The 27,981-nt window shown below is 40.8% G+C and overlaps 1 protein-coding gene across 1 annotated transcript in view; it reads right to left on the bottom strand.

The window, feature by feature from the left end:
- chst8 (carbohydrate (N-acetylgalactosamine 4-0) sulfotransferase 8) overlaps positions 1-23,292 on the bottom strand; it is a 207,292-nt gene extending 184,000 nt beyond the window's left edge. The window contains exon 1 of the mRNA XM_080491841.1: positions 22,748-23,292. The gene's annotated coding sequence lies outside the window, so the exon portion shown is untranslated. The remainder of the gene's footprint in view (positions 1-22,747) is intronic.
- Between the last annotated feature and the right edge of the window lie 4,689 nt (positions 23,293-27,981).

Genomic DNA, 27,981 nt, shown 5'->3' with positions numbered 1-27,981 from the left:
TTTGAGAACGGCTCCCAAGGTGGAACGCTTCGAATCTTCAAAGACTTTGACTCTTCGAACGCTTCGACTCCGTCATCATCGTGTAAATGGTGGGAACGCTGTTACTGTGCATGCGAACCACAGCCATAGGAAATAGTTCCTCTGTGCACGCACAAGTAGATGGACAATAACAACAATGTTGTCCTCCAGAGTGTCATGACTCCCAGTCCACATTCTCCTGGGACTTGGTAGTTTTATAATTGACAGTCACCGTAATAACGATCCAACTTCATCGTCTGTTCATACGAACGTCTGCGTACTCAACATTTTCAATGTTAATCGCATATCGTTTTCTACATGCATGTGTCTGTGGTTTCATTACAAAAAAAAATCAAACATTGGCACCCACTAGTGGCCCAACATGAAAATGATATCATTTTCAATGATTCTTTCATTAACTGAAACACATGACTCAGCAGAAAAGTTAAGCTTTAAACTTTAGGCTCGTTACCAAACTTGGCTCATAAATGATCAAAAACCTCAACGGAAGAAAAAAAGGAGGAAGTTTAGACACTATACAAAAAGTGATTAGATTGAAAAATTTCTAATTGCTTTTAAACCATTCACAGCAAAAATTGCTCAAAGCTGACCTTAAGCAGAGCAAAAAGAAGTTCAGCCCATTCAATTAAAATCCAAAAGGCATGTCTAACTTAAAGACCACCAATTACTTTAAAGAGAGAGAGAGAGAGAGAGAGAGAGAGAGAGAGAGAGAGAGAGAGAGAGAGAGAGAGAGAGAGAGAGCTTTATTTCCCAACTTCTCCACAGAATATCAAAAGGTAACATGGGTGGCATTATGAGCTCCGATCTGACTTGGATTATTTTGGATTGATTAATGGGCGTTAATAATTTCAGTGGAGAGACGAGAGGATTATTTAGCCTGAACAGACCTCTTTCAACATATTAATTACCACTAAATGCCTATTTACTACCTACATGTGTCTGCCACACACCTATATGAATCAAACAAACAAACCTTGAGGCCTGGATTTAAAATCAAAGGGATAAATGTTAGTTTTACTGCAGTCAGAATACTTAGTAAAATGTTGGCATCACAGTTAGGGACTTAAACTGTTGCTCCGACATTGTGAATTCCAAAACAACACTAAATCAATTCATAAGGACAAATGGAGAAAATTAGAGGGATCTTAAAGATATAATATGCTAAAACAAAGTAGACAGCTTAGTCACCTGTAAACTCGAAGTCTGAAAAATAATTGCTGTGGCGTAAATTGTGTGTTATGATAGACAAACAACAAGCAAATGTCATTGTTTCGGAAAAAGCTACGAACATAAATAAAACAGTCACAAACTGTTTAAGGATAGCTAGTTTTTCATACCTTTTTCTTGAAGAATAGGAGAATAAATCAATGGCAAGTTGCCTTCATGACCTGACTCATCAAACTTTTATCGTTAGCCAAAAGTTGTTATTGGACTTTAGACTTTGCTTTATTTATCCCTTGGGATGACTGAGTCAGGGAAATTTAAGTTCCAGCAGCTTAACAGAAGAGGAGCAGCACACAGAGGACACCAAAGATAAAATACAGAAAAAGGTACAAAGTATAATATAAACTCTTAACTCACCTTAACTTAACTAGATATAGAAATGGCAAAAAGAACAAGACTTCTAACAAAATTTAGGAGTGAAAGTGGCCGAACGTTAAATTGCACTGTGGTTACAGACAGAATTATTGCACAAGTATGATCATTTGCAGTGAATAGACCATTAGATAGTGCACAGTTTTGCATTATGGTATATGGTGTGTGAGATGTAGGATGGTGAGATCTAGGATGGTGAGGTGGATGAGAAGGTGAGGTGGATGAGATGGTGAGGTGGATGAGATGGTGAGGTGGATGAGGTGGTGAGGTGGATGAGGTGGATGAGGTGGATGGCGGCTACTGCTACTTCCCTTCTGTCCTCTGTCACCCCCCCCCCCCCCCCCCCCCACAGTGAGGAGTTGAACAGCCTGATGGCCTGAGGGACAAAGGAGTTCTTAAGTCTTGAAAGCAGTTTTTAGATTTCATGAGTCATACAATATCAAACACAAGCTCCCTATATACTGTTAAAATCGTCAGTTTTTCAGAACCTTACATATGCAACACTCTTACATTTGAACATTGATATTGTACAATGTGGGTGAATATGACTGGCGTGTACATATTTTTCATCAACTAATGACAATTTTACAAGGTTTGATCTCTCTTGTCTTACGTTTTCAGATTTTAGATTTCCACAACTCAGGAAAACACAGAAAAAAAAATTCAAGTCTACCTGTAATTTGACCTACACCTCTGCAAATGGCAATAAAGTCTATTCTTTAGTTTTCTATAGTATTTTGTGGCTCCAATGTTAGTGTTTGACTCATATCGATATGACACACTTATATCTTATTCTATATATACTTATGTAAACTTATACATCAGCCACAACAGCTTTCTTCAGCATTCATCCTTCTGCTTCAATACCAAAGACAAGCAGTCCTGTTTCCTTCTGACTTCAGTATTTTCACCTCTTCACACTGAAGACTGAAAGCATTGAGTTCAAAGTTCCCAGAGAGTCTAGACATGAGACAGATTTCCTCCTCAGTAAGGAGATTTGGTGAAGGGACCTGCTGTCCGGAAATTAATTTTCTTCCGAGTAAATTTCATATTCCAGCTTCTCTTTTGATATGATAACGTCAATATTACTGAATACAAAAAAGAGGGTTTGAAAAACAGGGTTTTACAGGCATTGTCATGCGCTGCCAAGCTGCCAAAACCAGTTTCACAGTGAATAAAAAAGAAAATAGAAAGACTCAAACTAACTTCCTTATACTGTACGTGTTGTACCATTCAGCATCAGCACTGGTTCAGAAACATTTCACGGGACAAAAGGCGTGAGACGTCGGTGACACACACACAAAGATCCAAAATCAGGAAACACCTTTTCATGCATATCGAGTGTGGCCTCATTCAATTTGAGCAACAACTTCAACCTACCAGCTGAAATACTTTGATGCTTTGATGACTGACACAAATACTGACTGTAATTCCGGTTTTACAAAAGTGCTTTTGTTTTTTGTGACACGCAGCCAGCTGTTTGTAGGATTCCTCGGAGCTTATTAAATACCTGTAATGCCACACAACAGCAGGATTCATCCGAGCGAGTCCACAGACTAACAGATGCGTGCATGTACGCGCATCGCACAACAGCCACGACTTCATTAATTATTTATAATTGTCCCAGACAAGGAAAAAAGGATGGTCATGATCAGAGAACCACAATCTGTTCTTTTTCTGCTCCTCAGACAGATGAGCCGCCACATGCAGTCAGAGTGCAGAAACTGCAGTCCCTCCAGTTGTAACACAGCAGCTGTCGACACCTTCAGTCCTGAGCTGCAGTAGCAGTTCATTTTTCAGTTACTAAAGTAAAAACATCTCGAATTATACCTTTGTGGTTTCAGGTATTATGCAGTGCACCTCATCTGCATGTAAAGCATGCAAAATGACATGCAAATATAGATTACACTTTCTGCAGGTAATTTACTACAAGAACACCATGAGTGACTTCATGCTGTTCAAACGAGGGTTCTGAATGGATTACATTCTGTTTACATGAGAACAATCTGCTGGAAATGGTATTGATACAATGAAGAGTGATGCGAAGGAGTTGGACGTGTTGGAGCATTAAAGCAAATAAATCAGAATTCGGGCAAAAAAAAAAACTGCAATATGAGAGATAATCTGTTATAAAGTTTGAATTTGAGCATCTCTGCTAAAGACTGGGCTGATTTAAATTTTTTATTTTTTTTAAAGCCATTTGAAAACAGATGGAGTCATTAACAATGCAAAGGTTTTCAAACGTAGTAAATCCATTTACTAGATTAGGTTCTTTAACTATGCTCTTACTTCACTTCACTACACCAGAATATATCCATCTATTCATCCATCCATCCATGCATCTATCCGTCTCTCGTATGACAGTGATGTTTAACATTTTAGCTATTAGGAGAATGTTTAAAGAATCCTTTCGTGGATTTCAGTTCACTGCAAAGATATCCATCTGCAGTCTGATGATTTTTCATATCCATTTATCTAACTTAGAGTCTGGAGATAATCCAATGGGCGAAGACAGGTTGACAGTCCGTCACAGCCGAAACACAGAGAGAGACGAATAATCACACTCACATTCACACCTACAGTACATGCAATTTAGAATCGTCACTGGTGACTAAGAAGTGACCTACAGTATCTCCATACCCATACATCTCGCCTTGTATCTTACTCAGTCTTTTCATTTTCATATCACATTTAAATGTCTCACATAAGTCTCGAGAGAGCAACCATCACTGAATTAAATAATACAATTTGGCAAAAAATACTCTTATATTGCCCTCAGACATGGACAGCATTTCAAAATCTCATGAGACTATAAGTGAATATTGTTTTTCCCGAAACACAGACAGCAGATTTCGGGCTGATTCTCTTTGGATGATTTCTTTTTCGGTTTTAAGGATGACTGAGTTGTGAGACTTCAGGATTTCACAGAGGTGAACTTTTTGCCTTTGCAGCATCTTCCTTCCTGTGCCATTTAAAGGATCACTTCACCCGAACTACTAGTAAAATGATTTTTCTCTCAATATGTTCATTCGGGTACGATGGTTCATTTTAGGTGCAACGGTGCAACAAAAGTATGTTACTCATTTTCAGTGCAGTGTTTAGTTGTGCACTTGTGGTGACCCCCACCACGCAGACCTTGGGTTGTTACAGATTGAGACGACACAGCTTCCTCTAAGAGACGACACACTAAAATAAGATTGTTCTTTTTAGGTTGAAACTGCCAAATTTATTCAATTACATGTTTGATAAATGAGCGTGCCCTTGATAGTGAGGTGTTTAGCACATTTTAGCCACCCCCAATAAACATATTGTAATGCTCATGCCAGTCAGTGCACTCTCGTCACATATAATAAACAGTCATCCATTCTTCTTTCACGTACATGCACTTCATCCTGAGTGGGGTTGCCAGGACGAGTGCACCACCAGACAGACATGCTACATCCTGCAGAGGTCAAGTGGACGTCACAACACTCAATGGCAAACGTAATGGAGACTTCAAACTCGACAAAACAAAACATGAGCAGGTGTGAGTGTCCAAGGACAGAGTAAAAACCCATAATCAAACTGTTGTGCTTGGGTCCATAGTTTTTTGAGGAGTGTTTTTGTTTTCAAAACAACTTAGTACTCGAGTACTTAAAAGTTAGTTTCACCTGAGGATGACCTTTTGGTTAAGTTTGTTAGGTGTAAAATAAGAAAAACACCATAAAGCCATTGCTTCTATATAAGTCCTCATGAACTTTACTTTTCAGAAGTGTTGAGCCAAAGATCAACTCTTCTTTTATTGAACAAGAAGTAAGAGGTTTTTTTTAGTGCTGGAAAAAAATAAGATATTGAGAGAGAGAGGGAGAGAGAGAGAGGGTGTGTGTGTGTGTGTGTGTGTGTGTGTGTGTGTGTGTGTGTGTTGGAGGGTATTACAAAGTGAGACTTCACAGGAAGGAAACCATGGCTCCTTGTGGGAGACTGCAGTTCTCAATAAGTATTGATATTAAAGCACCACTGCAAAGTTACAAGCTTTCCCCTCATAACAATGAAGAAGAATCCTCACACAGATTAAATCAAGAATGGAGACATGTTGTTTTGTAAACCTGTTCAGATGTTTTGTTTCTTTGACAGCTTCAGACTTTTTGTCATGTTACATGAGGACCGACCCTTTCAACAAGTGTTTCTATGGTGTGAATCAGAAACACATCACTGCACACTGTGGCGACATGTGGGACCGCGGTTCATGTTAGAAATTGTGACTGAATCATATGAAACGGGGAGATTAAAGTGAAATATTAAAAACTGCATCAGAAGTGAAGAAATTAGTCTCCATGTATTAGAACATGGAATCTCAAGATGGAATGACCCTGAACCAGACGTAAGCAAAAAGCGAGAGTATTCAGTTTAATGTCTAGACTACTCCATTAAAATATAATTACAATGGATAAAATCTCTGTTATCAAAAGTGGTTATGTTGATATCAATATGAATAAATTTGATGCAAAACAATATGCATCTTGAGTTATAGAAAATGGTATGGGTGGGCGGATTATCCAACAATAACATAAAAAAATTATCAAATACTAACAATTATTATTTCGATAACCAAATCCAGAGTGTTTTTAGGTAAAACCACATCTCTGTCCTACTGCAGCACTGCATTTATTCCGCCTTTACTCGCCTTTTTATTTTGCAAAAATGTATGCTTGCACTTTGCAGGCTGAGCACATACTCCCATTTGAAAATTATTTCATATTTCACAACGTTTTAGGAGAGCAGACAGCTGAAATAAAATGTATCAGGAGGAAAGTGCATGACCTCAGCTCAAACTGTATAATTTCAGTCTGAGTGGCTCAACATCTGCCGACAATGTTAGTGGTCTAATCTCAGCATTACTCAATTCATCGTTTTGAAGTAAATATTGCAAAAACGTGGCACTGACTGAGATTTCTCACAGGTATTTTCTATAGTCAGAAGCTACGATGAATGCGGAGCATCACATGTTGTGCCTGACTTCAGCTCTCTGGTTTTCCACTTGAAGCATTTGGTTGTGAAGACTGTCTGCTGTGTTTCAAACTAAATGTAGCCAGGGAGGACACGGTTTCAAAACTCTTCAGAAGAACACACCAGACATGAAACACATTCATTCTCTTCATTCTGTTTCATCCCACTTCAGTAACAACAAATTCCTCTCAGATTGTCTGATAGCCCGGTACATCATTGGACCTGAAGTGTACACGGGTGCTTCTCCTGCCATGTGTAAGTGGACACGTGTCACCGGTGCAGCAGCACAAAGCCACAGTCTCGTCTTTATGAAGTCAGGGGTTCAAACGTGAGACAGGATCAGAGAGAATATGAGACAAGCAAGCGGGTAACAAAAGCAGGTTTGTGATCAAGAAGGTGCCGGTTTGATTTGCTGAAGCAGCTGGGAAAGTTTGGCTGGGGAAAGAGAATGAGTAATGCTTTCCGAACCCTCAGTAACTGTTCACAAGCCAGCAGTGGCAGAGCTAGGACAGCTCCCAGGTGTGAACATCCACAGTACAGTGGGCCTGAATGAATGATGAGGCTTACCCTTCACTCACAATGTCATTTGTATTCTGGTAATCCGAAACAGCAGAACCCCATCCATCCAACTTCTATTTCAAAACTTCATCTAGACTATATGATCGAGGAAGGTTGGTGTCTAGTTCAGCCAACAAAGGGTGAATGGAATGGTACTGTCTGGAAATGTCTCAAATATTCACACCAGAGGCTTATTTAGGCCCCGTTTACACGGTAACCAATACGAGTGTATCCACAAAACTTTCTCAACTCTTGGGGGGGTCCGTTTAAACGTCACCGGTGTACGGATCCACTGTATCTGCAAAGTGTTTATCCCAGCTGCCAAGGTGGAAAGAGTCTTTCACGGCCACGGTTCCCCTCCTGCAGAGACTGAAGGAGGCTGCGGAACGCTCTTACTGCGCATGCACGTCTCTCCCCCTCCCTTCCCGTCTGTTCATCCACCTGTAAACAAACATGGCGGACCCGTAGTGGTATGACTCGTGATCCGTATTCTAGTTTTCTAATCAATATCGGTAGTTTAAGAGTTGAGACTCACCCCTGATCGCATCTGATTCGTCATCTGTCCATACAGATGTCGGGTTCTCTTGACTTTGTTCACTTTTATAGCGTATTGTTCTCTAAACACATGTGTGTGTTTCATTACAAAAACAAGCAACAGCGCCTTCCCGTGGTCCGGCAGACTAACTACATCGTTGTCAGTGTGTCCGCTGCTGCAGTGTAAACACACTCCTTTTTTTACTCTTGTTATTACGGGTGACTGTCAACTATAAAACTACCAGGTCCCAGGAAAATATGGTCTGGGAGCCATGACACTCTGCAGGCTGTCATGGTTTTTAATGTCCATTTACTTATGCATGTGCAGAAGATCTATTTACTATGGCCGTGGTGCACATGCGCAGTTGTAGCATTTCAGAAAGGTTGCCTTTTGTATCGTTTCCATGGAGACAGTCAGAGTGTTTCCAAAAAATTCCACCTTGGGGGCCGTTTTCAAAAAGTTGCATTTTCAGTGGCTCCGGGCACTGTTGATGTGTAAACCAACACCCAAAAGGCTGCAAAGGTTTTCCATTTACATGTAAATGGGGCTTAATAAAAATACAAACTAACACAAACTTGAAATCATGTACAAAACCTGATGTGGAAGCGAATCTACTCATGGGAAGGAATGAAGCTGCAGTCTGACAGACGCACAACATAACACCTACAAATGTAACATGCAAAGTGATTTAGAACCTCTGAAAACATTGACATTGTTCATGTTTGCATCTGTTTTTAATGATTTTGAAAATGTGTAATTTGGCTGTTCTTCTTCTTAGAGCTATTCCTGGTTGACCGTCCCCAGAATTCAAACAAAAACAGCAACTTTATTCATTTGAACATGCATGCAGTGTCTAGTCTATCTCTTGAATTCTAGTGGAAGTTGTAATTAGCACAACAGAAAAAAATAAAAGTATTAAAACAAGTCAAATTTCTTTTTAAGTTGAACTTATAATTTATTTGATAAGTTCGCTTGTTCAAATTCGAAAGGCTACAAATCACCACTCCCTGAGAAAAAGCTCCCAACCTCTCAGGTTGCATCATAAAGCGCTTCCGGCGTAAAACTTGTGCCAAATCAAAGACACAGATCACTTGATCTCTGAAGTGGCCCTCAAGGACGACATGGAATACCTGCTTTAATGTCAACCTAAAACTGACTCGCTTATTTCATGTGAGCGCAGACTCACATGAAATAAGATGACTCAAAGTAATTGAGTGGAAACAGCACAGACAACAGTTTACTTATCATAGTCATCGACACCGACCAGGCCTGTGGTCAGACACTAATGCTTGAATCTTACATATTAATAAAACTGTCTTTCATTAAACTTGAATGCTAAGCACTTAAGGTGAGAGATTATATTATGTTGCCTAAAGGCCACACAGGAGGTAGATAACATAAAACGACCCCAAAAGTTATTTCCACGTTAAAAGATTAACTTGTGGCTTCTATCCAGGTTCATATCAGTTTCTCCCAAAAAACACAACTTTTACGCCTCTGCTTCAGTGTGAGCAAGACCTCCACGTTAGTTCAAATCGAATAGAAAATAAAGAAAAAAAACAAAACAGGCTACATTAAATCTAATGCTGCCCACTGCTGACTGATGCTGCCCACGTTTGTCAAAAGACAAAAGGTCATTTGATTTAGCAGTGTTGTGCAAGTGCTGTTTTTAATGCCAAGACCATCAAGTTTGAAATGTGTTGCTGTTGCTTAACTTTTCCGTGACACCAATTAAGTACCAATTATTTTTGGGCCAAGCATGTGAGAAAGCAAAACATTGATTTGGGTTGAGTTGGAGATTTAGGACAATTTATGGAAAAAAAAAGTTAATCCCATTTGAGTGATGTAGTCATGTGTGCGGCTCGAGTGAAATGCACATCTTTATTTTTTTTCCCTGAAAAGATCTTTGTGCTACAGTATCTCATGTATGGAAGGCTTTAACCTTGAGCTTTATATTACTCATCTCATATGTATTTTGCTCGAAGTAAGTGGTGCAGCCACCCAGAGGGCATACGCAGGTGAAAAAGATATTCATAAATACGAACCTGGAAATGTGTGTGTGTGAGACGCGCAGCAGCCAGTAACTGGGATGAAGTGATACTGTATATCGCTGTGGTGGTATTTGAGCTGGTTATCAAGTCAAACATCAAAAACCTCTACCATCATACCTTTCCAGCAGTGAACTGAAATGCCTTTGGGCGAAATAGTTATTGCTTGTGTTTTTTCTAACATCTTGAAAGATTTGGGATCATCAGGTCCAAGTGAGATGTTACAGGAATATGACCATTATGTTGCCCTTGCACCGCCTCTTCCTGCCAAACTTGCACATTTCTATATTTATCAAATCAAAGTATTTCTCAGATTACATTTTAAATAACTAAATTATCATTTTGTTACTGTAACAATGGCAAAATTAAAGTCTTGCCTATACAATATCCAGAGTTCTATGTTTAAGATGTTCTTGCTGAATAACATTTGCATCCTAACCTTTTGTTGAATACAGATGTTTTCTTGGGCACCGACCCACCACATGATAGAAAGAGTCACGCTGGTCTAACTTCTAGCTTGTCCAACAAAAATTGTGTTATTACTGTTGCACCAAATTACAAAGCAATGTGTGCAGATAATCTATAATGAGGAACAAAGTATGTCTTAAGGTGGTTCTCCACATTTGAAAATAACTGATATACAGTCGAGCAACAAATTATATGAATTCAACAATTACAAAGCAAAGCCTTGTTTTCTCATGAAGTGCTTGAACTATGAAAGGGGCACCACTGTCACAAGAATAGAAACATGCTGGAATAATAACATGGCAACAGGCAAATAAAGGTCTAACTAACTCTGTTAAGTGTAACTGTCCTAAAATAGCCTTTTCATAGTGTGCTCACTGCTACAACAGTAACCAGGGGCCTGTTTGATAACCTGTTGTCTCCTGTTTCCATGAATTCAATGCATGCAGGCTTTATGAGCTATATGTGGAAGTGGGGACACAACTTCTATAGGTTAGATAAGATGAGCAACAACAGCGAAAAAACATTTAATTTACTAAGTGATATCACGCAGGAAGTTAGCATTTTATAGACACATTTCAAATTTTTGGATCTCGCAATCATCTCTCAATTACACTGGCTGTAAATGCGATGAAAACTCTTGAGTGCAATTCAGAAACTTTCAATTAATCTGCTGTTGTCATGCAGACACAATGTAAGAGAGGACAGTGACTCGACGCACATCAACAATGAGAGACAGTCTCACTAAGGTGTGTTTAGGGGCTTGTTGGGGAAAATAACCGTCAGCAATCGCACGCATAACATCGAGAGAGTGGATATGTGAAGTTGGCTTATAAATAATAACGAGCTCTGTCTCTGCCTGTGCATTCAGGCCATCGATGCTCGTATGACACAAAGTCTGAATTGTGACGACTTGTGGCTATATGGGCTTTTGGAAGATCAAAGTGTCCGGCTGGAGTAAGGTGGCCAGCCGGGAGCTTTACAGGGGATGTCAGAGATGACTTGAAACCCCTGGCCCGGTCAATCCATACTCATCTCTACCCTTTAATCTTCAGTCGCCATGTAACCTCCTTTCCTGTGGGCATGACGACGGCGGGAAAACAGACACAGATGTGGTTTCCCAGGCAAGGAAATCAGGTAAGTGCATTCATTAGTCATAGGAGGCTTCCTGCAGGGGTCAAAGAGGGCAAAGACGGCGGGTAATTAAATGTGGTAAATGAAACACTAATTTAATGAGCGACCCCACTGCCTTTGGTCCTTGTTTAATCATACGAAGAAGAGGATAACAAAAAACTGGAAACAAAATGGGACTCATTTTCCTCCATGAGGGTGGATGCAATTACGGCGAGACACAAATTGATCACCCAACAATAAACATTAAATAACGATCAAGGTAGATGTGTTTGTATTGAGTCAATTAACGAGGAAACTCAGCAATAGAATATTTAACAGCTCAAAGTAAATCACACTGAAGTTGTCGGATCCATACGTAATTTATTTAAAGCAATTTACCTCAATTAATGAACCGTGATTAAATGCATTAGTTAGATGCAAAGTTAAATTAGTTCAAAGTGCACAAAGCGTACACAGTTTTTCAAATCGTGCTTTTGTTCAGAAGCCACGTGAAGCAGTTTGATATAAGATTGTTTGATTTAATAATCTTATTTCTAGATTATGTAAACCTTTCTTTATAACAAATCACTGCATTTTGTTTCATGTCACCTCCAAGTTACCTCATTTTTTCTACTGCAATCTAATTTCCCCTCAAAAACTCTCATTTCATCTCATCTTGCCAATCTTCACCTCATTCCATTTAATTTCATCTCAACTAAAGTCATCTGTAAATTTCATCCCTAAAAAGTCACTACGTCAGCATTAAGTTCAGGTTAATATACACACAATATCTCCTGCCACTTTTTTAGTCACATTTGGACAAATTCACATAAAATAGAGCTCTGGCATTAATTATGCCTTACGATAGTTAGAAAAATGGGTCCAGTTTACTTAAGATCATCACACATCTTTTACAATGTAGCTAGAAATAAATTTGCGGATGAAATGTGCTTTCAGCTTGTATCACACTGAGATCTGTGTCTTAATTCTTCACCAACTCACACATCAGAGGAGGATATATGCGGCTAATCCAGGCCTACAGTAAATACACCACATGTGTACTTATACTTACAAAAGAAAAAAAAAAGTCAAAAGTGAGCTGTCAGATCAGACCACTGTAGAATTCTTAAGTGAAAAGCATCATGTTCAAAATAATCTAACAGAAATCAGTGCTACTCTTGCAGGATGATCACAACATTTACCAAGACCAAAATGAATGAGGTGCTGATGAGGATGTCTACTCTTACGGAGGACTGTGATGAGATGGCTGATTAAATAATTAAATGCTTTCAATCACTTTATCTTTTAAATTTCATTCATCATTTTCTCACAGGCGGCGAAACTCTGAGGATCTGAAGCCATTTTCTTCAAAGACCTACTCCGTAAATGCAATCTGAAAATGTGAATGAACAAATTGGTCATAAATCGTTCCTTTTTTTTAACTGTAAAAACTGAATCACTGGTTTGTGCGATAGTAAAGTCTTTGTACGAGTGAAAACTAAACCCATCTGGATCCACATAGAGCATAACTTAGGACTTAGTTGTTGCCAAGCCTTGACTGACAAGCTCAGGAAAAGTAAATTAGTGCTATTACCGTGGGCAGCCACACTGTGGCCTAATAGATCAACGTTCTGGCACCTGGTCAAGCGCGGTTTTCAGGAGTGTTGAAATGTTAAGAGGCCGGCAGCGAAGCCAGGGAGTGTGTCCACGTTTTTGGTTCGGGGCCTTGCAGGCACCACGCTGTCTCTGAACTTACAGAGCACCTCACTTGGCATCAGCCTCTAAAACCAGTCACCTTGTGAGCCCGAGAGAAAAAGCCCACTCTTGATCCCTGGCTTTCCACCAGCTAATCCACGTCCTCCAAAGTTTTAACAGAAGAGCCCAGATGAAAATCTACTACTCCACAACCATTTTTTATTTTTTTCCACCTCTGAGATAAATGAGCATTGTCACCTCCCTGCGCATAGCATGGTGGCAGAAAGGGCAGTGTTTCTTGAGAAATACCGTTATCAGAAGCCAGCCCCTGAGCATCAGCGTCCCTGAATAACATTCTGTTTTCATTTCCCAATTCATCAGCCTGCATCCCGAGCTGAACTCAAGCCCGGGTGGTAGAAAAGAGTCAACCAATAATGTTAAACTTGTGCTCTTCAGATTTGGCACTCAACACTTTTCATTTGCGCTGCGTGGTCACAATTTATTGCCTGAACACTGTCAGCCTTTTCATAAAAAAATATATATATAAATATATATATATATATATATATATATATATATTTTTTTTTTTTTTTTTTTTTTCAAATCAGCACAAGGCTGCTTGAATATCAATTTAAACATGACAAACTGGTGAAGACAGCAAAAAGGCTGTAGTCAAACAAGCTTTTCTGGCCAAATGGTTATATATATAAACAGGTAAGTAATACGTTCTGTACTGTAGAACTACAAGCTTTAAAAAATAGCTTAGATGAAATTGAACTAACGAATCAATGTGTGTAAAAGAGTGTTTAAAGACATAAGTTGCCGTGATAATTTAACAAAAGTACAGAAGTGCTTCAACAGAATGACAAAAATCTAACTTGTGCAGTTCATTTAACCCCAGTGGTTCCCAATCCACGGATTGCCTCTGAGGCTCGATTTATACATCAGCAGTGCTCAGAGCCACTGAAAATGCAACTTTTTGAAAACGGCTCCCAAGGCGAAACTTTTTAGAAATGATCCGACCGTTTCCGTGACAACAGGCTGAAAAAGCAACTTTTTGAAGATGCTATTTCCCTGAAATGCTGCTACTGCGCAAACGTGCCAGGACTGTAATAAACACATGCACAAGTAGGAAAATGTACAATACCAACAATGGCGGACTCCAGAGTGTCATGACTCCATATTCTCCTGGGACTTGGTCGTTTTCTAGTCGACAGTCACCGTAATAACAATCTAACGTTGTCGTCTGTCCATGCGAATGCCATTGTTGATATTTATTCTGTTTTGCTCTCTGTGTGCATGTCTGTGTGATTTCATTACAAAAACAAACAGTACCCACGAGTAGCCCAACATTTATCCATAGTGTTTCTACCGTTTCTGTGTAAACGGGAAACTTTTCTGAAACAAAAAGACAAAAACTATGCTATTTTACTTGTCGGATCCGAAGAATGTTGTTGTTGTTGTTTTTGTCACTTCTGATTTACCAAACATATTACAGCAAGGCCAAACATCGGAAGACTGACTCAAAACAAATCAGGAATAATCTGTCAGTCATAAAATTATTTTGACAATATTCAAAAAGACAAAACTTCAGACCCCCCCAGTTTGTGAACCGCTGTAATGGTGTATTATATTTTATCAAAACATCTTCATACCAAACTTGCACGTCCATTCTTTCATTCATTCATTCATTCATTCTCCTCCATAGTATGTTCACCTCAAAGCCTCTCCCAAATGGCGCTAATTTCGATTGACCAAAATCCCCAACATGCATTGCGTGGATTGTGAGAGGAGGCCTCAGTAGAAGGGGAAAACCTACAGACGCTGAGGAACAACATGCTCACATCTCAACATCTCCTTTAAGAGTGTCAACACTGCTGCATCACCTTCTCACCCATACATTACCCGGCTGACTCCCAAAAGGACTCAGTTTGGTATGTTTTTTTATTTTCCACAACTGTGCAGTGAAGGCACTTTCCTGCAACTAAACAATACTCTTTGCAGAGTTACCAAAGCTAGTCATATGAAACATTCACCACTCCTGACAACTGCAGTAAAAATCATGATGGCTATGATTATGCTTTAGTTCAGATCAGACACAAGAAACTAGTTGGGTGACTGTAACTTACATGAAATAAATGTGGACTTGGGAATCCGTGCGGGACATAAACTTTGTTCTGCTGGGCGAAAGTGCCGTCTTTGCTCCATTCTGTGGTTCCACTTCCATATGTCACATCGCATTTCTTTATATTTTGAGATTAGTTTTGTCAGATTGTTTGGTGTGTGTCCTGAAGTCCTGGTGGGTAGAACTTCAGGGGCGACAGGCAGCAGGGGGTGATCCTATTTTATCTATTTGCCTTCGCTGCTGTTGAAAATCGTTCCCCAACGATCTGAAGCAATTAAAATTTAAATAAGATGTCCCAGCTTTGTAGATAGCTATACAAAACTGCATTTGATTCAGCAGAAGAATCCTTTTATGCAACCGAATTTTAAAGTACCTCTATCTATAACTATTGATCGCTGCATTTTTTTCTATAATTGAAGTACAGTCGAAGGCCTAATGATCTGCTGAGCAGACCTGCTGATCTGAGTGCTCCAGCAAAAACTGCAGGAAGATTGTGGCCATGGGAGGATAGAACCATTCTGTTGATTGCATTTACAAAGACAAACATGCTTCTTATTTGATTTGCTCTGGGCTGCTTGCCATCAGTGGCTTTATGAACACGGAGTGTATCTATCTGTGTTCTTCTGTTATTGTTGAGAAATGGTAGAGCTGCGCTCAAGTCTCTCTCTCTCTCTCTCACTCACTTTTTCTCACTCTTTCTGTCTCGTCTGTCCCTCCTGCCTCTCACATAACAAGATGAACATTTTCACTTTCTCTCCCTTCCACAGAATCCATCCTTTCTATGCCGCCTCCCTCTAATCCCCCCATGGACGTGACTCACATTACAGCATTCTTCAGTTTAATGCACTTTAATAGCATTAATATCTGCTTTTGCGTCTTCGGCTGCAATAAACACCCCTTACATCTTAAGAAAGCCGCTTAAGAGCAATTGACATGGCTACTGTACCAAAACAGAAATGTACCTCGGGTGAAAAGCAGAGGAAGTCATTGTAGAGAAGTAATCTGGTTTCTTTTTTAGCCTTTTTTTTTTTTTTTTTTTATAACATTGGCACCCGCCCGGCACAGCATGGCACACAGTGTACTGTAAACACAAACTGAGGGAACTTCGACAAGGAGCAGCCAGCTCCCTGTAGTCCTTCCTACTCACACTCTAACTGTGTGGAGGAGGCCTGCAGATACGGGAAGAACAAGAGTCCCTGCCACCTCCTGTGCCACCCATGTCGCCGCTGCAGTGACAGCCAAGGTCAGCTCAGGAATGACAGAGGGCCCCTGCATGGAGATAAGACTCTCACAAACATCTGAACCACCACGCTGCTCCCGGCAGGAAAGAGAATCCTGCACCTTGAATTATTCATCCGGGTCTCCCCTACCCTAAATAACAGCCGGCATGCATTGTTTGACATCCCGAATGAATAATTAAGGACTGACCTTTTGTTCCCATTAGAGGTGATGGGTTGATAGCCCCATACTTTGTGGACGAGCCTGTGAGATGACATGATGTGCTATGTGTGTATGGGAGCATTTATTGTATCAAATCAGCTAAACTTGGAAGCATAAGCAGGGAAGTTCAGCACATGGAGTGATACACAAAGGCTCGGCTGTAGCCTCTCTTGATTGTTCCTAAAGCACAGCCTGAAGCTACTTCTATGTTCTCATAAGAATTGTATTGTGACTTGTTCCTGGTACATCAAAGTCATTTTGATTATGCCAGTCAAGAGCTTGGAGTCGGCTATGTGGATCAGAAATGGTGCGTTGACACAATATTAATCCCTGCTTGGCGAGCTCGGTCCACTTTGGTGGCTTTCCAATGTGTGATGCTCCATATGATGATTTTGTTTTTCAGAGAGGAATTACAGAGCATCCAGCTGCAAATCGGTACAGTATATCCCATATGTAAACCTGTATGAGGACAGTCTAATATTTCTTTATCCTTCATAAGCCAAACATTAATCACTCGATTTGAAATCATTTTTCGAACATCAACAACATACTTTAAAGATATTCAAAACGTAAATATTGACAGTAAAAACCTGAAAACTCAAAATAGAGTTCTGGTACCTTATCATAGCTATTGATTGTATTTTCCGCTCTCAGTATATCCATATGTTTTGCTGGCGTTTTAGTTTTGGAGATTTCAATAGTTGTTTTTTTTTACATGATACAACTAAATGAATATACAATCAAGACTAAATGGAATTTTCTTGGCGTCCTATGAAAAAATACCTCCATTGTGAATTGGCCTCTGAGCTCTATTGTTGCATACGTTACTGAAATTAGTAACTCATTTTGAATATCGCTTTTTAAAGCAGTGGGGGTACTTCTTTAGACTCAAATAAAATGTAACAACATAATTCAGAAATTCCTTGATTGCAATATTTCATAATCTAATATTAGATATTAAAGTCTAATATTTCAGTCAAATTTGTCATTCAGTTCCGCTTAACTTAAATCAGTTAGTCTGGGGATGTAAATGTAGACGCTCTAAAACAAGGTTGACCAGCACATTTTAGTTCAGGGGCCGCATGCAGCCCAATTTCATTTTGAGTGAGCCATACCATTAAAATATTGCTGTAATAACCTTTACATTTAAACATAAAATGTTTTCTTTGTTGTGGTGCAAACGATACATGATGAAAATGTCAATATTTTCGCAATTTTAGAAAAGTCAGTGTTTTGTTTGAAATTTGCTTGGTGGCTGGTCCGGATTGGAGCCTCTTATGGGACGGTTTTGGTCCACGAGCCTTATGTTTGACCATGAACGCTCTAAAATCTGTACCTTACTGTTTTTTGTTTCGTTTTTCATGGAAAAGATGAATTTATGCACATGAGAATGAGAATGCACAAAATAGCCATTACAAGCTAAACAAATTTAGTCAGCTCAACAATTAAATGTACTAACTTTCATACGGCCGCCCAAAGCTAGTCGAAGCTACAGAGCCATCAATGCAACTCAATTCCCTACAACAGTGTTCGGGGAGATGATTTTAAAACAAGCGTGGAGGGAAATTAAAGGGATGTCCTTTCACACAAGGCCATCATATTTTTTCAGCACTTTCATCTCAATGGTGAAAACAAAGTGTCTGGATTCCTAATCAACTCCAGTGACTCCAGAGCGAAGCCGGCTCAGGCCACTTTGACATAGTTTAGTCAGAGACGCTGTGATCCCACCCAGTTTGAGAAGTAGACGCAGCTCATCGCTACAATGACATAAGATATACTCCCACTTAACTTTGCTGAAGGTGAAGGAACAGAACACATCAATCCTGAATACACCAAGCTAAAGTTAAACAGCTTCCAGAGCATTTTCCCATTTTAGACTCGCTGATTAGTGTTAGAGTCACATTTGTTTTTCTTAGCAGAGACATTAGTTGCAGAAAAGAGTGCTAAAGTTTCTTTCTATAGTGCTACTGTGACACTGTGCTGTGTTCAGGATGAAACAGTCATCAGGTGAACTGAGTCATTTTCAAGATTAATATCATAGCTTTAGTAGACAGATTAACATTTGTGACAATTGACTGTTAATCTCATCGAAAGCTCACAATAACGCCCTCAACTTTGAAAAACCGGGAAGTCCAGCACTCAGTCGGAGCGCGGAGTAGGGTTACAATTGGTTTTGTGAAATGGACTCATCCTCCCACACTTTGAAAACTGATAGATGAGAGGAGTCATTCTTTTTTTCACAACAACTGAAATAATATTAGATATTAAATAATACTAACAACAAATTTGTCAATCATAAATACCAGTTTACAAGTGTTGATCAATGTCTGACATTTTCCTCTGTGTCATCCTGCTCTATTATCTGTAAAAAGCCAATCAATGAAGCCCAACGCTGCAGTGAGTGAGACACCGCTTCATTGCTATAAAGGTGAGCAGAGACATATGAACCTGGTTGTTATATGGTATTATTGATAGTTTTTTTATGTTGAGCAATATGTTCTCAATTAAGATGCCACAGAGTGAACATCAGGCACAGACATTTTTATTGATGCTATCCTTTTCTGAGGCTGTGTTACAAAACAGAAAAACATGAAAAGCATTGAGAGAAAGCCATATAGTTGGGTTTGGTCCCCTCATGGTGTTTCTTGTAAAATGAGGGTGGAACATAGTATACCAGCAGGCATCACAAAGCTCTTTAGTGGTTTCCTATATGGAACTTTTTCCACAGAGCAGTGCTGTCTGTCACCGAATTGGATTTAGTTTTTTCAGCGAGTTGCGGCCACTGGTTCCATCAGCAGTTCGCCTGCAGTGACACATTCAAGGAGGGAGCCACGCAGAGGCGAGCACAGATTCCTGGTTTAAGGAGTGCAGAAGAGAGAGTGAGAGAGTGAGATGGGGCTCTGTAGACAGACCATATTTATAGCCAAGGATAGGAATAATTCATTGTGATCAAAGTGCAGATCATGCTCCATTCCATCACAGAGCAGATGTGGCAGAATGAAAGGAGCTTGCTTTCTCTCCGTCTGCTCTCTAGCGACTTCTCAAATGGGAAACGGTGAGGCAAAGTCGTCTGTGTGAAGCCGCCGCCACCACCTACGCCGTGTGCCTGTTTCGTCATGTGCTCCCTGCTCGCTCTCAGGTGGCTCTGCTTGACAGGGAGCCCACTACGCCTGCCGAGATGCAATGGAACAAACACACATGCAGAAAGAAAAGAAATCCGCCCACACGCGGCACATCTTCTCAATCAGAGCCAGGACTGAATATCAGATTGTGACCTCATGGTAGGAGGCCGTGCGCCTGCAGCCTGCCGCCATAAAGCACTGCAGGACCTCTGTAGGTCACATAGGCACATGAATCATAGGAGATATCAGTCAGAGTTCTGAGTGGTCCAAATCAAAGTCTTGTTTTTTTTACCCATGTGAGGCAAAACTCCAACTTGCTTGTTTTCAATGTTCAATTTTCCATTTTGCTATGACTTGCCACATAATAAAAGCAGTGTCAAGGTTAAGTCCACAAGTTTGCAGCTTTCTCTTCACACAAGCAAGCCCCCCCACCGCACGAGTTTTTCTTTATAAATTCTTCCTCACAAGCACGCTCCCAATGACACGCTCACATTCCTTTTTTTTTCTCTTCCTTTTGTTTTTCTTTGGTCCTTTTTGGCTTTTCTCTCTCCCAGTAATGTTCTCTCTGCGCACACAAGCCCGCTTCTTCCAGTTTCATTTTCTCTCCCTCCCACACACAGACATACATACGCGCCTGTTTCTTTCTCTCTTTCATTTTCTGTCTTCAACCCTTTCTTGCTTCCCTGTCACTCCTTCGGTACACACATGCACACACACATCAGAAACACACAATCGCACGAACACACCAGCGCAAGTGCACAGAGCTCCTTCATCTTCTCTTTCATTTCTTCTCCCTCCCACACTTTTCCTATCACTACTTCCATGCATGCGGGCACTCAGAGGCGCCTGTATCACTCCAGCTCATTTTCTCTCCCTCACTCTCCCTCTTCCTCTTCCTCTCTCTTCTACTGTTTCTCTCATCCCTTCTTCCTCCCACCAACAAACACACACACACACACACACACACACACACACACACACACACACACACACACACACACACACACACACACACACACACACACACACACACACACACACACACACACACACACACACACACACACACACACACACACACACACTACCGGCAGTCCAGCTTCCCGTACTCCCAGCTGGGCTTGGACAGCTCTCTTCCTCTGGCCTCACTGGGCCATCTGGAGTGCAACGTCCCCCGCTCTCCGCTGGTCCCCTGCCAGCCTCCGAGCCTCCCAGGATGGGCGTAGCGTCTTCAAGCACAATTTGTACGCGTCAAAGCTCCGCTGTGTGTCCAGTGACCCAGCTGAGTGAAGTCATTGAGTCTTTGCATTTCGCACCTCAAAGGAGCCTCATTTTGCTTTGATGGCACCTGCGCTGCTCGCCTCTCTCGATGGAGGATGGCGCTGTAATTGATTAAAGCTGCCGGGCAACCTTACTGGCAATTACGCCTATGTTTATGATCTCGTGGAGAGGTTGGTCTTTGCAGGGATGAGTGAATATCTAAAGCTGCGGCGGAGGTCAAGTACCTAAATGAGCTTTTCAGGTACAAAAAAAAAAAAAAAATCCCACCTGTTGCCTTTCTGCATTAAATAAATCTGTCAGGATGAAGGCAGCGAATTTCTCTGGAGAGAGCCTAAAAATAAATACAAACTTCCAAGTGAACAGCACAAGAATGTAAAGAAGCTTTAAAGTTAGTTCTACTGGCTTTTTAGTTTTACAGTCTTTTTTTTTTTTATAGAGAGTCCCAAAGACAGGTGGGATGTGAAAACTTGTCTGCTTCAGTTTAAAGCTATGAGAAATATCTCTCCAAAGCGTTGACACAGCCAAGACTTTGGACTGACAAACCAAGTCAAATACAAAATCGGTACTTCAATGCAGAAGACTGAACAAGCATGTCTCTGAAATTAATAGCCACTTAAGTTATTCCACCTCAAAGGAGTCTTGTTCTGCTTTGATGCCCCCCCAGTTCCCTCTCAGCCCGACAGGGCAATTGATTAAAGAAAGCATCCGCAGCACTTCCTGTGACAACGGTGCTTCTCGCAACTTTTAACAGACAACAAATATATATTGTGCCGGAAAGACAATATATATTGATACATACAGATAAGTGCACCAATAATCTTATTAATCGAGCAATTTGCATTATTTTAGTCTTCTGGTTTGTCCACTTTTATTCTGATTTGGTTATTGAATGAAAGAAATGCACCACAGAGTTTAAAGTTCAAGATGTGGAAGCACAAACAATATATTTGACAAAGTGATGTATTCCAAAAATACATGTCTGAGGCCCTTTATAGTGCAGGAAGCAGTTTTCATAATCTGATGAGAATAATGATCGAATGCAATCTCTTGTTTAATTCTTGTGTTTTCTGATTCTTGTCCAGACCCAGACCTTAAACAGGACCGGGGAGGAATATGCATGAGCTCTTTGCATGTATTAAACAAATGACTAACCTTCTTCAGAAGTTTTAAAGTTTGTAGTCCAGGAGCAGAGGAAAACAAGAATCTGGAACCTGCTGCATTAAGTTATCAAGTGCCAACAGCCACAGTTGTAGAATAATATTGCTCTCCACATAGCCTTGGAGTTCTCACTCGCACAACACATGATGGAGAGAACGAGCTATGTGTGAACGCATAATAAACAAACAGGAGGTGATTACGTCTTTGATTTCCACATTTCACACTTTTAACAGATAGGGCACTTACTGACTTAAAAGAAAATCCAATGGGGCAAATAAAAATTTAAGCAACATAATGAAGGAAAAAAGTGAGTATAAAAAGAAACAACAGGCAATTTGCTCAGCTGTGGGCCCTCACGTTTCCATACTTGTAGCACGTTAGAAAGAGTAACTCAAAACGAACTGACCGTGAAAGTTTGATCCATCTTTAAGCTCGAACTTTAGAAACCAAACGCAGGAGACACTTGGGACAACAGATAATCTGCAGCAGATACACGGGGCGCCGCTGGCTTTACAGGCTGAAACACAATATCTGACAAACGGGGGTGGAAAACAGCTCGTATCAGCCTCTCCATCAGCGCACTCACCTTACCGAGGCGCCCCGATCACCATGAAGCAGCGGAGCCGCGGAGAAGAAGTGAGCGCGTCCTCCTCACTAGTTGATCAGCCAAGTCTGTCTTGTTTCAGCACCACGGAGAGCGCGCCCACCTCTTCGGAGGGAGCAGGCGGGGAGGGGGGAGGAGGAGGAGGAGGAGGAGGAGGAGGAGAAGGAGAGGAGGGTGAGGTGGGGAACCGTGTAAGTTTACGGCCGATGCCGCGAAAACGCATCCACCGTGCGCCACCGACAGCGCGTCTCCTTCAAGTTTGACGCCACCTCGCAGCTTCTCCAGCCGGAGCGAACATGACTCTCCGTGCAAAGCCGCGGCGCTTCCAGGACGAGTGCGGCCAATCACTGCGCCTCAGCGACTCTCACATCTTTGCGCATCCGCCTTCCAAAGAGTCTCCAAGGACCGGCGCGTTGTCTGCCTCCGGGGCGGGCTCCGCTGCGGTAATAATAGTGACTTTAGGAGTCCCGCACGTCTTGGTTTCCCGAGCTTTTTCCCTCTGTTGTCCTCACGCCGATCCTGACACTGATACGGACGGAGCGGTGCGCACGGATCCTCTCTCGCCACAGCGCATCGACTGGTTACGGGAGCGGAGCAGCAGAAAGAAGGAGTGTCTCTCACGACCCGACTTCATTACAGACTCCTCTAAAATTGATAAGATCCGCGTCTCATCCTTATCGCGATCCTTCTATTCTTACCAAAAGGGCTCGAACATGGCGCGCTGCGGGTGCATTCTGTATAATATCCACCGCTATGATAAATGCAACTGAGCTGCAGTAGAGGCGACACAGAGTTTGGATCACTATCCTTTTATCAAAGATGGGAGACAGAGATACACACCGCCGAGTCCAGTCCAGCGCCAGGGATTCAGTCTGAAGGAGCTGTTCATTAAAAACATTGTTACTAGGTGGAAATGTTTTTTTTGTTTGGTTTTTTTGTTTATTGAATGGAAGATTATTTCAGTGGCTGACTTTCTGACTTATAAACAAACGATAACTGGACACAACAGCTTTATACAGGAACACAAAGCTGTTTCTTTTGCAATGATAATATAATAAAACCCAAGTAATTTGTTTTGAACTCAACCAATTAGATAGGGCAGGCATTCAATTCCTATTAGACCAACCGAGCCTGAACCACATGCCCAACCCTCAGTCGTCTCCCACCATTGGTTAAATTTTGGACTTCCCTTTTTGAACAACTTAAATATTTCATTGTTAAGAGCTTTCTGAATCCAAAACGGGAAAAAAAACCCAAGAACATGTGTAATGCTATTTTATTCCCAATTGAAACTGGTAAAACTGTACAGTGTGCAACTGTCTGTGTGTAAATCATATTTAAGATAATTCTTTACAAATAACCCTTTATATTGGAGGATAGTAGGACTTGTTTGCAGGAAATGTTCAACAGAAATCAATTGACAGATCTCAGTCAGTGATGATAAAATCTGTGTGATTTGGTCAGTTTTACACATTTTCTAACTTTTTTGTACAAATAAAATGGAAAAAAAAATCATTTTAATTTAGGTGTCAAAAGTGAGGAAAAGGTTGGTGGAAATTCCTTTAAAAGGAAATTCAATGAGTGCTACATAAAAGATTAATATACTGTTTTTACCCACTTTATTATTTTTTTCTTTTTGTTATTACCTTGGTCTCCACTCAAAAATGTACAGGAAAAACGTCCTGATTGGAAACGGTATGTAAGACCATTAGTTTAAACTGTACTCCACGGGACTGTACTGTATAACTGTACTCCACACTGCTCCTATATATGGGAAATACACAATTGTCCTCTCGACTGTATCAATATACCTTTTGAATATACCTTTCCCTAAGAAGTAATGCTAAAAATTGGTATGGAGGAAGTCTCCTGCAGCTGCTCTATTGGTGGATTCACCCAAACATTGCTCCCAAGGAAACTCTCCATTTGTTGCTCCCACTAACAATGATATGAAATGTCCACCTTTTGTCTTCAGGAAAGAAAAAAATAGATACAGCTAATTCAATCCAGCTTGAATACCATGCCAGCAATTCCAAAGCATGCATGAGATTGAGCTCACAGAAGAGTAAGCAGCTCACAGGTCAGTCAGAAATCACCAGTCACCTCAATGGAAATAAGTGAAAGCTGCTTTATTTGGCTTTTATCTATTTTGTAAGTCAAATTTGCCAGAGCATCAATCACAAACATGACAACACATTGAAAGAGCTTTTATAATAGCCAGAACTGGTGTCTCTCTGAGGCAGGTGCTTAGTGGTAACCATATGGAGCCACACCCATGATGTGACAGGCTTTTATTACAGACTCGGCTTTTATTTGAGGTCTTATGGGATTTCACTGCCAGCACACAGTTGGATAGACACCATACCTCTGGAAAAATAAAGGCCCCTTAAGGGGTATGGGTTTCTTTATGACTGGATATACAGTATATGTTGTACATTTTTCATGCCCTTTATTTTCAGTCTCTGATATTGAATTGCCTTTGGCTGACTGAGAAATAATATATGCACATATAGTATGTGGGATTCCACCTGTTGTTGTGCACTGACAACAGTTTTAAACATTCAAATCTTCTCGGCTTGTCTTGCTTGTACAGTGTACAAATCGATTGCGGCATTGTCGTGCCAATTTCAAGCTGCTGTCAGTTTTCCCGCCATGTTAAAGATCAAAGTGTCACCAGAGCACGTTGGCCTACCAAATTAAGCCTGCGTTAAATATCACAGCCCCCAGCCACTGAACGTTCATCAGCCTGAGAAAAAGCACACACAATAAGCTATTTAATCTTGCACTGATTTGAACTAAAAGATTTTGCCCAGTCGTTTTCCTCTCAAAAAAGGGATGCATAGTTTGGAAAAAATAGGGCTTTAATGAAAAGAGAAAAAGCCCCGTGGGATGGATATCAAAAGCCAGTGGATGTGCATAATTCATCTCAGACTATTTCATAAAGCCTAGCAGAAGGGCTTTCTTTTACCATTTTTTTCATTAAAAAACTCTAAATATTAGCACTCTGTGCAGCACAGGAGGGATGCTTTTCACACGGCTCTACCGAGGCCGTGTGTTTTCCAGTTTTGTTTCCTAAGTCACAGCTAATACGAGTTAAAAAAAAAAAAAAATGGTAAGAAATTCAGGACCTTTAGGGAAATCTTGCACTGAAGAGTAATTTAAAATTCAAACTAACATCTGACATGAGCCACTGAACTCTGCTAGAGTGAAGAAAACATGTAGCTGTCATTACTTTAATGAGATATGAGTAATAATAGAGGAATATAAGACAACATGCAAAAGTTAGCTGTGTAAATGCAGGAACTTTTTAAATGTGCTGATAACAGCGTGTGTGGACAACTAACTGGCGTGCATCTCATTGTGTCTTTGTCAGTCTTGTGTTGGTTTTACAGGGTGTGGCTGCTGGGAAACAAGGATTCAACCCACAGCTGACAAACACTGGCTCCTCCTGACTTGAGCACATCTCCCTCTGCTGGCGTTAGGCAGCAAAGAGAAACAAAAGTCTCCCCTCGATTTGGTTTTGGCTGCAGGGGGACGCTGGGTACAAGTCCAAGAACACTAATTCAGACCCACAGGAAGGCTTTGGTATCCATTGCAGCACAAGCAGGGTTTATTGTGAAGCCTTTTTAATTCACAAAGCTGCTGCATGTAAGTGGGGCAAAACATCGCCCAAGTCCTGAAGATCTGAGAGGCACCAGCACAGCAGCTGCAGCAGCGCGTCTCAGCTGGGACTGTGGGCTGATCACTGCGTGTGGCAGACCTGACTTGAAAAATATGCTGAAAAATTGTCAGCATGCCAGCGTGGGAGGAGAAGCTATGCGGCTTTTAAACGTAACCTTATGAAGCATCATTTACAAATAAGATTCTTGGTGCAGATTGTGGATTAGGATTACCTGTATTGTTTTATCATGGTAGAAAAAAATGATGGGAAATCTGCACTTTATCACACACTCTTTGAATCACTTCTATACTTTTATCCCCACTTCAACCCCGCTTGGGGCTACTGGAGCCAATTGCAGCTGACATTAGATGAAAGGCCAAAAAACCCAGAGACATCGTCCAAAATCCACAAAGACAGGCCCGGAGTCTGAAGCTGAACCAAGGTGCTGTGCTAAGCCCCATCATGCAGCTTTTTAGCTTTTGGTGACTTTTTAACATATTGGAAAGTATAAAACCATTCAAAGTCATACAGTGAAATCTTTACGTGGAATACATTTCTCTACATCCAACACACTTCTGAGTACTGCAGTCTCATCACAAAATGTGATATCTGAAAGCAAGTACCACAAATGACCTTTTAGGTGTACTGTGTATAGCGTAGAATAAAGTGTCACAAGTTGTTCTCATTATTCTTTACATCAATCGCCTGCAATATTGAACGTGGAGTGACAAAAACGTTGCCCAATCTAAGGAGCAAAACACGTATTTTCATTATTTATTTGTTTTAACAATTCTTAAAGTTCTACATGACCTGTCTGAATGTTTACATCAGACTACCAATTCATACATATTGTATTTGCCATTCAGTTATCAAAAAATTGGAAGCTTGACCAGTCGGAGGTTAACATATGTAAGTTTCCATGTGTGTGATTTCATTGACTTTGATGGGGAAATGAAGCCTTGAAGTGGACGTGGGTCATCAGCAACAAGACGTTGGTAATGTCCTTTAATGAACATGTCTGTTCGACAGCTAGATTCTGATGGATTTCGAAGGTTGTGAGTGTTGACGCGGTTCCCTGGCTAAAAGACAAACAACCTCCTCGTGGCACACTCATCAGTTTCATCCTCTCACTGCTCATCACTCATCCAACTCTGGCATCTGGTGTTACTCATAATCAATAGTGTTGGGATCTGAAGTCTGCCCAGAGCAAGCATTACACCGCTCCCACAGTATATTGTGACTCTCACAGCCGAGGTAGTTTTCCTTTTTTCAGCTGAACTCAGTTTCATGTTGCTGCTTGTGGTGCAAAGACACCACAGAAATTTGAATTATGAATAAAAACATAATGTTCAAAAAAAATGCAGCCTCCTAATGTTCCACACATCTGACCTGCTTGACCTCTGAACAGCTCACACCTCATACATTTTCATTTGTTACAGGTTTGTAAGCTTTAAATCTTCAATATTGAATGATTCATTGCATTTTGACATAAACTGCACCCCATCCTCCAATGTTGCCTTATATAATCTTCCTCAAACTTATTAGACCCTCAGCA

The sequence above is a fragment of the Lipophrys pholis genome, assembly GCF_963383615.2.
Source record: "Lipophrys pholis genome assembly, chromosome: 2".
In the NCBI taxonomy this organism is placed as follows: domain Eukaryota; kingdom Metazoa; phylum Chordata; class Actinopteri; order Blenniiformes; family Blenniidae; genus Lipophrys; species Lipophrys pholis.
Note: the sequence above shows the minus strand (reverse complement) of the source record. Positions and strands in the feature narration are given on the sequence as shown.